This window comes from Sturnus vulgaris, chromosome 3, assembly GCF_052056855.1.
Source record: "Sturnus vulgaris isolate bStuVul1 chromosome 3, bStuVul1.hap1, whole genome shotgun sequence".
NCBI lineage: Eukaryota > Metazoa > Chordata > Aves > Passeriformes > Sturnidae > Sturnus > Sturnus vulgaris.
The window spans coordinates 64,019,267-64,033,977 of NC_142245.1; the positions used below are offsets into that span (position 1 = coordinate 64,019,267).

The window sequence follows — 14,711 nt, forward strand, 5'->3', positions numbered from 1 at the left end:
TGCTGCAGAATCATCCTCAGTGCTTTTCTGCAGTTCCTGCAGAAGAATTTTCTAGGAAGCATGATAGCTTAATTAGCTGAAAATGGAATTATGCACCTCAAAAACTTCATGGTCATTACCTCTCAATGTGGTTGACTAGGTCTTCCCTTAGGAGATAAAGGACATAGTTTCAAATATCCATAAATAAAGGAGAGGATGGAACCAAGGACTGAGATTTACTGATCCCTGTAACTAGACTGCGGGGAAAACATCTCTTTCTTCTCAATTTTGTGATTCTAACTGAAGCATTTAAAATTAAACTTGTGATTTATGTCATAATTTGTTAACACCTGTGTCTATATTGATTTTGCTCCCTAACGCTCATCACCTGACCCAAAAGGTGTCCCAAGGTGTTAAATACTGGCTGTAGAACACCTTGAAATATGCATAAAAAAGCATTTCCTATAGCTGTGGCCAATTAAGATACTGTTTTTTTAAAGCATGCTCATGGTGCCCTTGATCCAATCAAGTGGCAGTACTGCTTTCGGCACCCCTGGGAGATTGTTTCTTGTTGCATGCACTTTTACTATTGGAAAAATATGGCTATAAAATAAAATGTGCCTAAATCCTTCCTTTACTTCCAGTCACTCCTGGTTACTTCTTTTTGAGCCACCCTACTTAATTCCTCTCTCATTTACCCCCTTAAAACACTTACAGATATTTAGCATGCTGTTCATGAATCATTATTTAGACAGGCACTCCATATTTAGCTCTTCTCCTTTCCTCATAAATCAGTCCCTTCCAGACCCTCAATCATTTTTATTGCTCTTTCATAACTGCTGATAGTACTCATAAATGAAATGTCTGTAATGGTACTAAGCAAGAAAAAGGGAACAAGATACCAAGGCTGGAGTTAATAAAATAAAAATAAAGCATAACCTAACTTGGGCATCCTCTTTATTTTGGCAATCAAATAGACATAAATGAGAGCACAACATGGCAAGTGAATTACCAGAGGCCCAGGCACACCCGCTGACATTTCTATTTTCCCTTGTACTTTTCCCCTTGTAGAGAGAGAAGTAGAAAAATAGCTAATGTAAACATCTATTTTTGTTTCTTCAAACCAACATTCTAACATTCAGTGGACATGCATGGCTGCTGGCCATCAAACTTCAAACTTCTCAAAACAGGACTCGTGTTATGTCCAATATGTAAGAGCAGTATCTGTTGTCACAGGAAAATTTTCTGAGTGCTTTTATCATAACTTTTCTGGAAGATGGGATACTATACAGTAGTTTAGATATATAGAATATACAGAAATTATAATTTTACAAAAGTTATAATTTTAATCAAGACCAATTAAAAGCTTAGCATGGAAATAATCATGCTTTTGACAGACTGATATTTACAACACTGAAGCCTAGTAGTTTTAGTTGAAAAGAGAAACTCAGTTTTGCCTGTGAGGCCAAAGAATGCTGGGAATCTTGGATTTTTAAATTTAAAAGGTAAGAAGCAACCTTTAGGCAGCATTTTAATTTCTGAATGATTTGTTATAGAAGAGGTGAAAACTTTATGGAAGTTCAAAGAAACTGCCTTTGGCCAGTGAGCTGCTCTCTCTGTGCTGTGTGTAACAATATATACATGATAAATTTCTAAATGTATGGAAAACGTGTATGAAGATGAATCCAGTAACATCTATTTTTAGAACAGTTTACTGTGCATTTTAAAAATAAATTTAAATTATACAAGCAAAATTTATAAAAGCAATTGCTTTCTACAGGAAACAGGAAAAGCATTGAAAATAATAACACTTAGTATATGTTTAGTTATAGCATCTTAGTGGTCATATAGCTTTTACAGCCTTTTTTATGGATCTTTTATCAAGCTTGTCTTAAAATCTAATTTTAATTGCCTGTAGCTGGATTGGTTTAGGTTTGTTTTGGTCTTAAACAACAGTCAAGATGTTAGCTCTTAACTTTTAACTTTTTAAAATATTTTTTAAAATTTAGAATTAAAGTTAAAAATAAATAAAATATAAGAAAATTTTTTAAATTGTTAAAATGTATTTGCACTGCAGGTATGTAGAAGCATAAAACACATAAATATGTTCTAAATGTGACACTGATAATAACAATAATAATAAAAAAGATATAAATAAACCAACAAGAAACAGCTGGTAATCTTATCTATAGAGTCTAGAGCCTATATATCAAACCAGGTCATGACTTGTCACCAGAAGATTTAAACATGTATATTTTTCAAGCAGGAGAACATCAAATGCAGAAAAGAAATATCAAAACACTGTAGAAAAGTTATTTAAATAATAAAAAAACTACTTATATTTGGAAGATTTAGGAGACGATTAAGGGTCAAAGTTATTAGGTTGCAAATATATAAGGGGGTTGCTTATTTTACAAGAAACTCAGTTTCTCCTTTATACTCTCCTCTATTTTTCTCAAAGATTTAGACAAAAGGAAAGAAAATGTGCAGAAGTCTCTCAGCCCAAAATCTTATTTTTTTTTATTTAGCTGAAAAATGGGCCAAAAATAAGGTACCACGATGCAAAAGGTTCATAAATCTGCCCTCAGCACTTCTATTGGAAATTTTTCAAACTTTTATCTGTCGTCTGACCTAACAGAATATTTTCCTAGTTTGAAGACTCTAAACTTGTCTAATGAAACATTTATGACTTCAGTGCTTTAAGTTAAAATGGTAAAAGAAATAATCTAGAGTGAGTATTAAAAGCTGAAGCTTTAATCATTACCTCTGATGGAGTAACTCCATTCATCAATCATTCTCTTTCAAAGTCCATGAATAAAGAAAGAATATCTATACACTGCAATGAAATACTGGCATTTGATAAGATACTAAAATTAAATTATAGTCTTGGTAGCCAGAAAATCTCCTTTAAATGTTTGAGATATTTAAAGGAAGCAAACGTTACTTTTGCTGGAGGTCTCAGAACCAGGAGACCAATAGAAAAGATTTTCCTTAAACAGCAGTAGAAGTAGCAAATACCATATTAAGAAGCAAAAAGAGTTTCTTTAAGACATGCAGAAAAGTCCTTTTCTCATCCCAGCACTGGAAATGACACAACTGGCATATTTCAAACACTTGTGCTGAGCACCAGTTTCCCAAAAAGTCGTGGTCTGGCAGAGATGCCCATGACAGAGCAGAGATGGTGAGGTGCAATCATGAAAATCTGGGAGAAAGTTTAAGGCTTTTGGCAACATAAAGGCAAATCTGAGTGGGGGCAAAGTAAAAATTGCTGCTAAGCAATTGGTCTATTGCCTCTATGTAAAAATAGGACAAATACAGATTTAAGTAGAAGATTTTCCTTTGATATAATAAATACCTTCTAATTGTAAAGCTAAGCTATATAGTCATTATTTGAACAATAAACTTGGCTACATGATTTCCTACCTTATAGCTTCATTTTAAAACCCCTGTTTTGAGGGCCAAAATGGTGCTTGTCAATTGTCTAGGCAATGATTTGATGGACCTGGCTAAACAATGCAAGGATATGGACTTGGACCAGTGATTGAGTGCCTGTCTGAGTTCTTTTAGGTCTAGTAATATAGTTGTAGGCTACATACCAGGGCCAGAACCAGTTACATTTTTGAGTAAATAATATGTGAAAGAAATTCAGTGCTAACTGCTGCAAAGTAAAGCATACAAAGAAAATAAAAATGTCGACTTATATAAACTCATTGATGACTGAGTTAGGTGTTATTAGTCAGAAAAGAGGCTTTGGAATGATTGTAGACCTAAAAAAGACAATAACAATAGAAACACAAAAAATATGAATTCTTTTCTAATATACGAAGTAGGAAACCAAACAAAAGAAGACAAATTAGAAAACAAACGATTATGCCACTGTACAAATGCATAATGTGTGGAAATCTCAACTACTGTGTACACACTTCAGGCCACTTATCTCAGACACAAGGTTGTGATACTACTCACAGTACACATAAAGTGGCAAGGATGGCTGGTGGTATGGAAGAGCTTTCTGTATCTCAGGAGAGTTCTGTAAGTCACAGAGGTACACAGAGATATCAGGAAAATAACCCTCCTCTAGCCATCTTTCTTGCATTTTATGTGTATTCAACTGAATAATTTGAATCCTCATAGTCAATTCCTGCAAGCTCTCCAAACCTCTGATCATCTCAAAAGCTTCTGTTTTTCTTTTATTTTTGAATACTTGGTTCTTGGCTGGAAACACTGGGGCTATACTCTGCATTTTGTATGAAAATTCAGCCATGCCTTATGAAACAGATTCGATAGCTCCCTACTTCTAGAGGAGATACCTTACCTGACATAACCCAGTGCAACATCTGTCTTTTTTATGATCCCATTACATTCTTCTTTATAGTCATTCTATGGTCAAATAATGAAAGCTACTGAATCAAGGAGCACAGAAGATGCTGTATGACTTTGAAAAATCAATCTATTTTCATTTAGGTACATGTTAAAAAGTCTAACAGTCAGCCATCGATTAAAAACAAACAAACAAACAAACAAAACCACTGAAAACAACGCAGAAAAAAAATGAAATGTGAATAATCTGAAAAAGATTAAAATAAAAAATGGAGAAGAAGTTTAAATTATGTTTTCTTTTCTGTTTTCTTTATTCTTCACATGACTAGTGATTTCATCCATTGTATTTGTTTTAATATAAAACATCACTAACATACTGATTGGTAGAGTCCACATTCTAATTTTAATTGAAATCAAATATATCCGTTGGTGTACATTTTGCTGCAGAGGTATAATTGCACATTTATGCTGTTTTAAATGAGAAGAGAATTTAGCTCACTACATTTTTACATGCTTCACTGGCTTGGTACTGAGAATATCTTACTGGATTGGTTAGACTTTTCCCTCGTAAGAAACAGACATGATTATTTTTATTTGACAGTTAAACACCTGGTCACTAAATATTTAAAATTCTTAAATGAAATGTCTCTCAATAAGCCGTGGAGCAATAATATGCAAATACTTACTTATACTCAATTGGCATATAACAAGATATGAACAATGTGTGTGCATTGTAATGAAGTGATGCAAATGACCTCAGAAGCTGGAAGACACTGCCAAAGTTTGAATTGTATCCAAAATAAGAATGTCTGTTTTCCCTACAATCTGCTGAATGCAGAACGTATTAGTATCTCAGCACTGCACAGCTGTGTTTTTCTACCAAAGAAGGATAATGCCTGCTTTCAGACTTGCAGAAAAAATCCTTCCTAATGGAGTTGGGTACCTTTATCTACATTCAAGCTGCTGCTTATTTATTTTTAAATAACTGAATTCTGGCAACATTTTATCCTGAATAAAACACACACTTAAAAAAGAGTTGGACATTCCATATCAGCCCTCTGCTGTGAAAACACAGCAGAGTTGAAGACATATCTTGACCCTTTCTTTTATGTTTTCTCATCACTAATCAACCAAAATTTCTTGGTGATCTAACTTACGGCCTCAGGCCCTTTTCTCCCTGATGTCTGATGCAGTCTTACAGGGTGACCATAACGTAGAGACCAGTCCTGCCTTTACTGCCCTGGTACAATCTCCAGCTCCATGCTTCTTCAAGGGCAGGCTTCTCTTTTAGAAGGAGAGACCCTTATCCTGCTGAGAAGCTGTCCTTCACTTTCTTCGCCAGGCTTTTCCCATGTAAACAAGTCCAGAAGATCTGGATTGCTCAGCAAGACAGTATCAAGGACAAGGCTTCTCAAGTGAAGGTTTCAATATAAATCTAAGTCATGAATGGTGCCTGAAAATCTCCATAGCCCCAGACATGAAATGTTTGTGATATTTTTGTGAAGCATCTTTTCTTCCTTTATCCTTTCCTGGTGTCACAATGAGGACATCTCTCCTGCTGCATTTGGCACATGTGAGAGTGCTGTTGAGCCGCCCGGAATAAACGTGTTTACTGTCTGCTGGGGAAGAATTCAGTGAAGTCAGATATAAAAAAAAAAAAATCAAAGCCTGATGAAAGTTATTGTCAATAAAATTTCCCTAGAAGTATGATCCATGAATGATATCTATACCAGTAGAAAATATTCTTCTTTTACAGCAGACTTATACTATTCCAAATGCCTCTTGTCCACAAAGAAGCCTCAAGTTGCTGAAGTAAAAACATTTTCAAGGTACTCTGTTATTCTGAAGTCAAAAGCAATTTCTTTTTTCAGTCATACTCCACTACAACACAGAAGAACCTGTACTTACATGGTTAAAGATAATAATGGTGCAGTCTCAGTGGAAGAAGTCCACAGGTATGTGCCTAAGCCTCTCTTTGCTCAGGAGTTTGATCAAAGTGAGGGACATGATGGAAGAATATGGATAGTTTAATGCTTTTCTTTAAAACTTTGTTAGTCTGTATTCAGATTTGTGTATGAAAAAATCACAGTTCAGTAGTATGTTAGAAGAAGGTAGATTGTTAGATAACATAAAGATATCATTGCAGTTTCACCTTCTTCCTTATAGTGAAGAATCTATCACCTGAACTAAGATATTGTGTACATTTTATTCTTACCTCTCCCTAATGATACAAGGACTTGCTTTTCAGACACCTTATTAATTTATTTGTATTTTCTCACAAAATATTTTTTCAGTGTTACACTTGCTCTTGTATTCTAGCAAAACCAAATTTTTATTTCATAACTTTGCTTTCTATCTGATATATATCAGTGAAGTACAGACACTCTGATTACCATGTGTCAAAGGTGACTTGTTTTGCATTTTTCTACTAGGATGTGGAAACCATATTTAATAATCTTTTATCAGTTTTGTATAGGAAGAATAAAGTTTTGTTCACACAAGAGATTTGTGGATTATTTGGTTTTTTCATAAAGTGAATTAAACTCCACTGTGTATGTATAACTCAGTTTAAAAGCAGTTTGTTTCAGTTTAGCTTAAACAGATACTAATTTGTACTTCATTGAAAAATGCCTCATTTAAACTGCAATAAAAGTAGCTGCACATGTTCCTTCAGTGGTTTAGTTAAATTAGTTGGATTTATTACATTTGATTGAACCAAGATAGCAGTATCATAGAATCAAGGCTGAAATTTTAAGCTAACATGGAGCATGTCATCTGACAATTTTTTTCGATTTCAGTAGCAGATATCTTCCAGTATTGCTAATTATCTGGCTACTTCGGGCAGCAACTAACAAAGTTCAAGGCTGAAAATTATTACTGCAAAGCAATTGCACTATGCATGTGAGACCTAACAGCACGTCACAAAGATCTACCAAATATTTCATACCAAGTTGAAATACTGGATTGGAACAATCCTCAAATGCCACAAGGTGTTTTAAAGAAGAAAACTGAGTCTTATGGAGATCATCTTTATGATAAGGAATTGATTTGGGAAATACATCTTTGTTTTCTGAATCATTTTTTCATTGGTCTCAGTGAGCTCACATTGAAAAGGGCAAGCATCACTTCGAGTCTTCTAAGGATTTTCTAAAATTATGGTTATGTATAAGCCTAGCTCAGGTGATAAAACCTCAGTACTGACGTGAGTCATTGTTGCTTAAACTGCATTTTTAACCACATTGAAAACTTGCTGAAAGTATGAGTGAGGATTCAGCTGAGCAAAAGTTAGCAAAGAAAGTCAGCTGATTACAAACAGGAGAAAGAAGCCCCTGAACTTAGCCTCAGCTTTGGGCTCCCTGGAATCTGGGCTCCTGTGGAATCTGCCACCAGCTTTCCCTCAGGTTCTTGATGACAAAAATCAATTAAAGCACATGCTGAGGCAGCACCTTGTTATTACTCCAATGCATTTGCAGATACAAACTTTTGTGGAGAGACGTCAGGTACCAGAATAAAACTGCATAAAGTTTTAGCTTTACCAGGCAGAATAAATAAACATTCGCAGAAATTTAAACTCTATGAGTTACATGGTCAATTGCCACTGTTCTTCACAGTATTTTTCCCAAGCAGTTTTTTAAAATGATCAAATAAATACCTGTAGCTGCCGTTTTTTCAACTACTGAAGCCTGGTAATACAGATGTCATTCAAAAAAAATTTGTGACTGGACTCAATGCATTTTTTTGTTTTATTTATATCTGCAGTTTGAAAACACACTTTGGTTTTCATAAAATGAAACTTTTAATCACAAAGATATGACAGAAAGCACGAGTTCTATTTTATATTTCACTAATACGTATTTTAATATGTATTTTCATTCAGCTGAATAGGGCTGCTATGAGTATTAACCCTTTCACAAAGCATTTCTTTGCCTACTGAAGTTACAAACTAAGCATCATAGTGCTTTGTTTCCCCACTACATACAGTTAAACAACTACAGAAAGTTCGAACATATGCAGTCATTTGCATATATCTGCATACATTCATATGCATAAATGCACATAACACAGAAGGTGAAACTCAAAGAATGTGAGTAAGAAACTGAAATTCTCTTCAAAGGCTGCGCTAACTTTGAAGGTAACTCACTGAGCTGTGAGGCAAACCAAGTACCACATAAATGTATACACTTATTCTCTTCTTAAAAAGAAGAAACACTGCCTTGCAAGCAGATTGCAATTAACACACAACCTTGTCAGTTTGCAAGATCTAAACTAAGCACAGAATTCTTTTTTGTTCTCCACCTAGTTTGTGATTCTTTTTTCAGAAGGAGGGAATCTGCTATTTGGAAATTCCACTTACAAGCATTTTCATATCAAAATAGATATCTTCACATGAAAGTCAGAAGAATCTTTTTTTTTTTTTTTAAAGATGTCCTTTTTAAGTTTTTCAAAGAATTCTTTTCAGAAAAGGCAGGAACCTCATCAGCTCCCACACACACAAATCTTCAAATGCTGTTTTTGAAGAATTGCATTTAAAAGTATGTTCACTCATATACCAAGCATGAGAAGCCAGAAAAAAAAGTCTTTGAATTTGAACTACAGCTCATCATAATCTGGTTAAAATTATCTTCAACACCACCTGTCATTATTAATGCAGGTATAGAGGCAGAAAAATACCTTCAGCCCAGCTACATTATTGCAAATAAGGTCCATCTGCTTTTCACTGTTCCACCATATAATAATAGCAGTTATATTTATGATGGATTTAGGATTTTGCCTGTAGTAGATGAATGTGAAACTGCTTTTATTAAAAATGTTTTCCTTTGAAGGTGTTCTACCATTTTAGCAGACTTGATACTTAATTTTTAATGTGGAATCCTCAGTCTTTGATATATTCCATTGCTAGGTAAATGATTTTTTCCAATTAATTAAATTCTTATTATATATATAAGAGTACATAAATACTCTATTTAGCTTTTTGTGGTAAATGGCACAGCAGTGAAGAATCTGATTTAAGGCATAATGGCTATAAGAGCCATTTTATAATAGTCATGGTAAAATATTCATTATCTGCATCCTTGAAGGAAGACATTAAAAACACAAAACCTACAGGGTAAGAATTTTTGAAAGAGAAAGCAAGGATGCTTTATAAAAGCAAATCAAAAAGGTAAAACCTAAGATACAAAATGGTTGCTGTTATCATGGGTAGTGTTCAAATCATAGGAAGGAGATTCAAAGTAAATGGGTATGTCTGCATTAGCCATTAAATTGTGGTGTGGTGCACCAATCCAGGGCCTGTAGTGAGATTTATTCTTGGCTTGCTCTGTGCTGTCTGTGAATCCGAGTCCATACATGAATCTGTGCAGCCCCAAAGAGTATTATTGTGAGAAGAACACTCATCATTAAGATTTTAAACATAACAACAACAACAAAAGGTAGAAGCTATCTGCAATAAAAGATATCTTAACATTAAGAAATTATAATTTGCTTTCAGACTAGAAGAACAGAAAGAATATAATATCTGATAATTTAAATGCAAAAGCATGACAACACAGGCCAAAAAGAAAGTGTGAGGAAGTACATTGTAAATGCATTAAAGTCTGAAAGAAACTATTTTTCTAGATTCATTAGAAGAGCTCAACTAGACAAATAGTTTTCAGTGCCTATAGATGAGCACTCGGAGACAAGATGATGGCAAAAATAGAAGACTACATTTTTATTTCTAATGATGATTACCACAAGGATTTTATTTTTTCCTTTTGAGTATGACTATAAAATATCAGACTGGAAAGCCAATAGAATAGCTTTTAGAATAAAGTGATAAAATAGAATGCTACATGATAAATAGAAACAACTCACTTGAACTTTATTACATTCACTGAAGCACAAGCAGTATGTGCAAATGTTTGACATTTTAAAATTTTCTTAATTTCTACAACAGAAAAAAAAATCAAGACAGTCACAACTGGAACAGAGACAGGCAACAAAGCTGCAAGGCACTGCAATGCTGAATAACCAAGCAATGAAGTGACAGAATAAATTCAGTGTTGATAAACCCTGACAGTAGCTTTTAATCTGAGTATTTCTAGTTCTTCTAGTCTAGAAGACTAGGGGGATAATATTTCAAATCTCAGACCAATACTCAGAGGTGCTTAAGAGACAAAATGAAGTGCTACAATATATTAGGAGGAAATAGAGAACAACCCAAAATGTCACTATGCCACTTTAAAGCTATAGTGCAGCCTTACATAATATGCACAGTTCTACTTAGCTATCTTCTAGTATATAAAGCTGAAAGAAGAACTGGAAAAAAGACAGAAAGGGGGATAAGGCTGATCAAACAAGTGGAATGGCTTCCACAAGAGAAGAAGCTGTAACTGTGGCAGGAGAAGTTGGTAGCCCATGACTCTACAGCATGGAGAAAATGGGGCTAGAAAGTTGTATGCAATGAAAGAGGATGAAAGAGGGAATGGAGATATATTTTTTCCTTATTTCTTCTACTAGAGAGGCTAAATGAAATTGGGAAAGAAAAAAATAATTTAAGTACTTTCTTTTTGCTCCACCCATTCCAGCTGTGGAATTCATTGCTATCAGGTTCTTTAAATGCTAGAATTTCCAGTAGACTGGAAAAGCTATCACAAAAATTTATGGCAGAAATGTTTTTTATAGGCTACCAAACAAAATAGAATGGAAACAAATTCTTGTTCAGCCTGTTCTTAAAAGAGTGATTAGTTGAATCCATGAGGATACAGGGAGAAATAAGTCTGCTTGTTCTGCTGTAATAGGCAGTCCCTAACCCCAGACACAGAAAAAATGTGCATTTGCTGAGATTTTTGTTCATTCTTGTATCTTACATAAGGTAAATAAAAATGAAGAAGATGAATATTATCTCCAAATATAGATGATAAGAAACTCAAATTTGGAAAATAGATTCTGGTCTCCCCACTCAGTTCTGTCCCATTGATCTATTGCAAGGTATCACATGCAGGGGTATAAGTGGTAGGGGTAGGCTTACTGATAAGAAGCATTTCTCTCAAAGGCCATTAGTAACTGCTCCAGATCAAATATTGATGTTTCTGTGAAAGGAACCCCTGTTTTTCCCCATGATCTCTGTTGTGACTGATTGATTGTTCTTCTTGCTTAGCATGCACTAAAATTTTCATCCTAAACTTATACAGCAGCACAATTCTAATTAAAATTAATTTTAATTATTAAAATGTAAATTTATAAAACTCCCACTCCATGACCTGGGATCTTTAAAGGATTTAACCATCAAGAAAATTACAACAGGCTTTTTTTTCTATGATAGGGAATATTTTAAGGATCAAATAATTAAAAAAAAAATCAGGAATCTAAATAGCAAGGAATATAAAGTAAATAACTTGACATGTCTCACATCTTATGTCAGATTCTAAAAGTAGTCACACTTATCCATGGAGGATCAATTCCAGAAACATGAGCCAAGCAGTATGAATGGCATGTGACTTCTGCTTCATGAGCCATGGGATGAGTAACTAAACACAGGAAACATGGCTATGCAGAGACAGTCCTGAAGGAAACGAGATGTTAAACAGCTAGGGCTATGTACAGACACCTTGAATTTCCCCTCAGGTTAACTGGTATTTGTTGGAAAAGAAAAGAAACAGCAACACTGAAGGATATGACTGACATTCCAGAGTCTGTGAAGGCGAGGAATCTAGTTTGTTATCTGTTGCTACCATGGGAATAACTCATTGTGGTAATGAGTTTCTCGTATTGCTGAAGCAAGGTCAGCTCATGAGGAAAGAAACAACAGGATTAAAGTTCCTGATCAGGCATTCTTTATGGCTATTTTTCATCTTTAAATTCTAGCAAAATCCTGCCATTTTTTTTCACCAAGAAAACAACATCGAAGAGATATTCTTTTATCAGTACTTTGGTTTTAACTAACAATTTGCATTTCATTACATTCAAGTGCAGCACGTATAAACTACAAATATGCAACAGCTAGGTTTTTTTTGCTTTATGTCTGATATATGAATTTGCTCTAGTAGGATTGACTTTTTTCTGCTATTCTTGAAAAGCTTTGTGTAAGGATGGATAAAGTTAACTGCAATGATGCAAACAATTTTAAGCAGCAAAAGTAACTATCAACAACCTAAAAACTTCTAGAGAGACTTTTCTTAATCAAAAAGTTAATAAATTCTAAATAATTGTGCTTAATTAAATAAATTTATATCAGAGAATGCTGAGTTACAATCTTTTTCCATAAAGATTACTTACTGAAAGCACTTGGTACTGTTAACTGATGCCATTTGAAATAAAAGCTCCTTCCATCCAAAGCCCTGAACAATGATTGACTTTTATATCTTCATATTGCAAACTCAAAACACATTTCATATTCAAATAATTTAATAAATATCTCCTCTGCAGCCATGCCAAAAGAATACTGAGACAGGATAAAGCATATAGAAAAAGCTGAGTTCTCTACTACTAAAAGGAGGTCATCTGTTAAAATCACCAGGGATTTGTCCCTTGATTTTTGAAAGCTTTTCAGTAGAAACAAGACAGCAACACAGCAGAATATAGTAAGGATTTTTTTATTTTGTCAGGCTAAGGATACTTTGTCAAATGCTACTGCTACAAGTCACATATCAAATCTGTTTCACATAAATTAGAAGGTGGTTTTTGTTCACTTTCTTATTTTTTGAGGTATAAGGTCTATATTTTGTTTTAAAACTGACTGAGAGACAGAAAGGATTCTGAATTAATTTAACTTCATGAATTTGAAATAGTGTCAAGTCAATTTAAGAACTGTTAGAAGAAATAATTATTTTACACTTAAGCTTCAGTGAATGAATTCTGCTACTATGCATGGATGAGTGACAGAGCAGAGATTTGCTCTGATGTGTTCTGGAGAGTATAGCCAAGTCATTGTTTGTGGAATGCTGTGAACTGCAGGCCTTATTTCATATTAAGTAAGTAGAAAGGTTTATTATAGCATTTTGATGAATCTCACTTAAATGTGTGTTAAATTCCTGACAAGCCTCCAACTTTGGGAGCATTTTCTACATACCTGCCATGACTAATGTGTTTAATAATATTATTACAAGATTTTTAACGGCAAAAATACTATCTTCATTGTAATGAAGGCAGACCAGGAAAATCTAACTTTTGAAATAACTTCCTTGAATTATCTATTTGAATTGGAGAAGTTCCTACTCAAGTTGCTGGGAAGACCTACTCCTGAGCACCAAGTGACTGTGTCTGTAGGAGGTGTGACTGAAATGTGGGAGATTCAGATTAAGTCCTCAGCTCAGAGTCAGGAAAAAAGCTCCATGTAAATGCCTCCTCCCTGGCAGTCATCTGTGCCTCAGGAGTATTCCAGGGGTGATGTCTCTGGCTTCGATCAGTTAATCTTTCCACAACCTGTGAAATACTATAAAGATGAAAGTTTAATAAAAATTGCTATCTTCTCGCAAAAAAACCCCAAACAAACACCAAAAAACAAAATCCAAAGAACTCTTAAAAAACAAACCAAAAAGCCACAACATAAACAAAATTACAAAGTTCAAAATACTGAAAAAATTTCGAAATCTTTTGGTTTTGTTTTTGGGTTTTTTTTGTCATGGAAAAGGATTGTTTTCTGTCACAATTGGGATGAAATACCAGTACCCATTTGCATGGAGAGACCAAAATGTGTTGAAATCTGTGATATTTTCAAAGTTCAGCTTCACCTTCAAATGAGGCTAAATGTGATGCATGTTTTATGCAAACTGGATCAACTCAAGATACAAGCTATACCAGTAAGGTAGAGCTATATTTGGAAAGTTTAGCTGTGCTGAAGGTTTTGCCTAATCTGATTGCTAACATGGTCTATAAAGGTATTTACTGGAAGAAATGTACATGACATATATTTCATCTAATATAACCCAGTTGAAGCAAAAAAAAAAAAAAGATAAAGAAAGAAAAAAAGAAAATTTCCTTAATTCAGAGTCCTACTGAATTACAGATGAAAAACAACTTTTTGTTGTGCTCATCTCCACCATGGCTTCTGGGAAGGTTTCAGCTCACCTGAATAGTTATTCTTTAATCAATGCAGTGGGACAGTGGATTCAATGCTTCCATCTGCGGATCATATCATCACTCCACTAGCTGTTTTTCTTTTCTGACAGGCTTCAGTCACTTCATTTTCTCACATTTCTGGCTCAACAGCTCAGAATGAAACTGGGCTGGCGTTGCAGTAGGAATTGTTCAAGGTTTTCTGTATAAATTTCTTTTACTTATACTCTGCAGGCTTCATATTTATAAGCATCAATGGTTATTTTTCTCCCTGCTTTTCTGAAGCCATAGGATTAATACACAGGATTTTGCTTTTGAGGCTTCAAGGCAAGCATATTGAAGTCACTGCTGCACAGTAAATATAACATCAATTTACA

The 14,711-nt window shown here is 34.3% G+C and overlaps 1 protein-coding gene across 2 annotated transcripts in view; it reads right to left on the bottom strand.

Annotated features, from left to right (window-relative positions):
• The window catches only part of NKAIN2 (sodium/potassium transporting ATPase interacting 2), a 514,810-nt gene that overhangs the window by 176,787 nt on the left and 323,312 nt on the right, over positions 1 to 14,711 (bottom strand). The gene's annotated exons all lie outside the window — the stretch shown is intronic.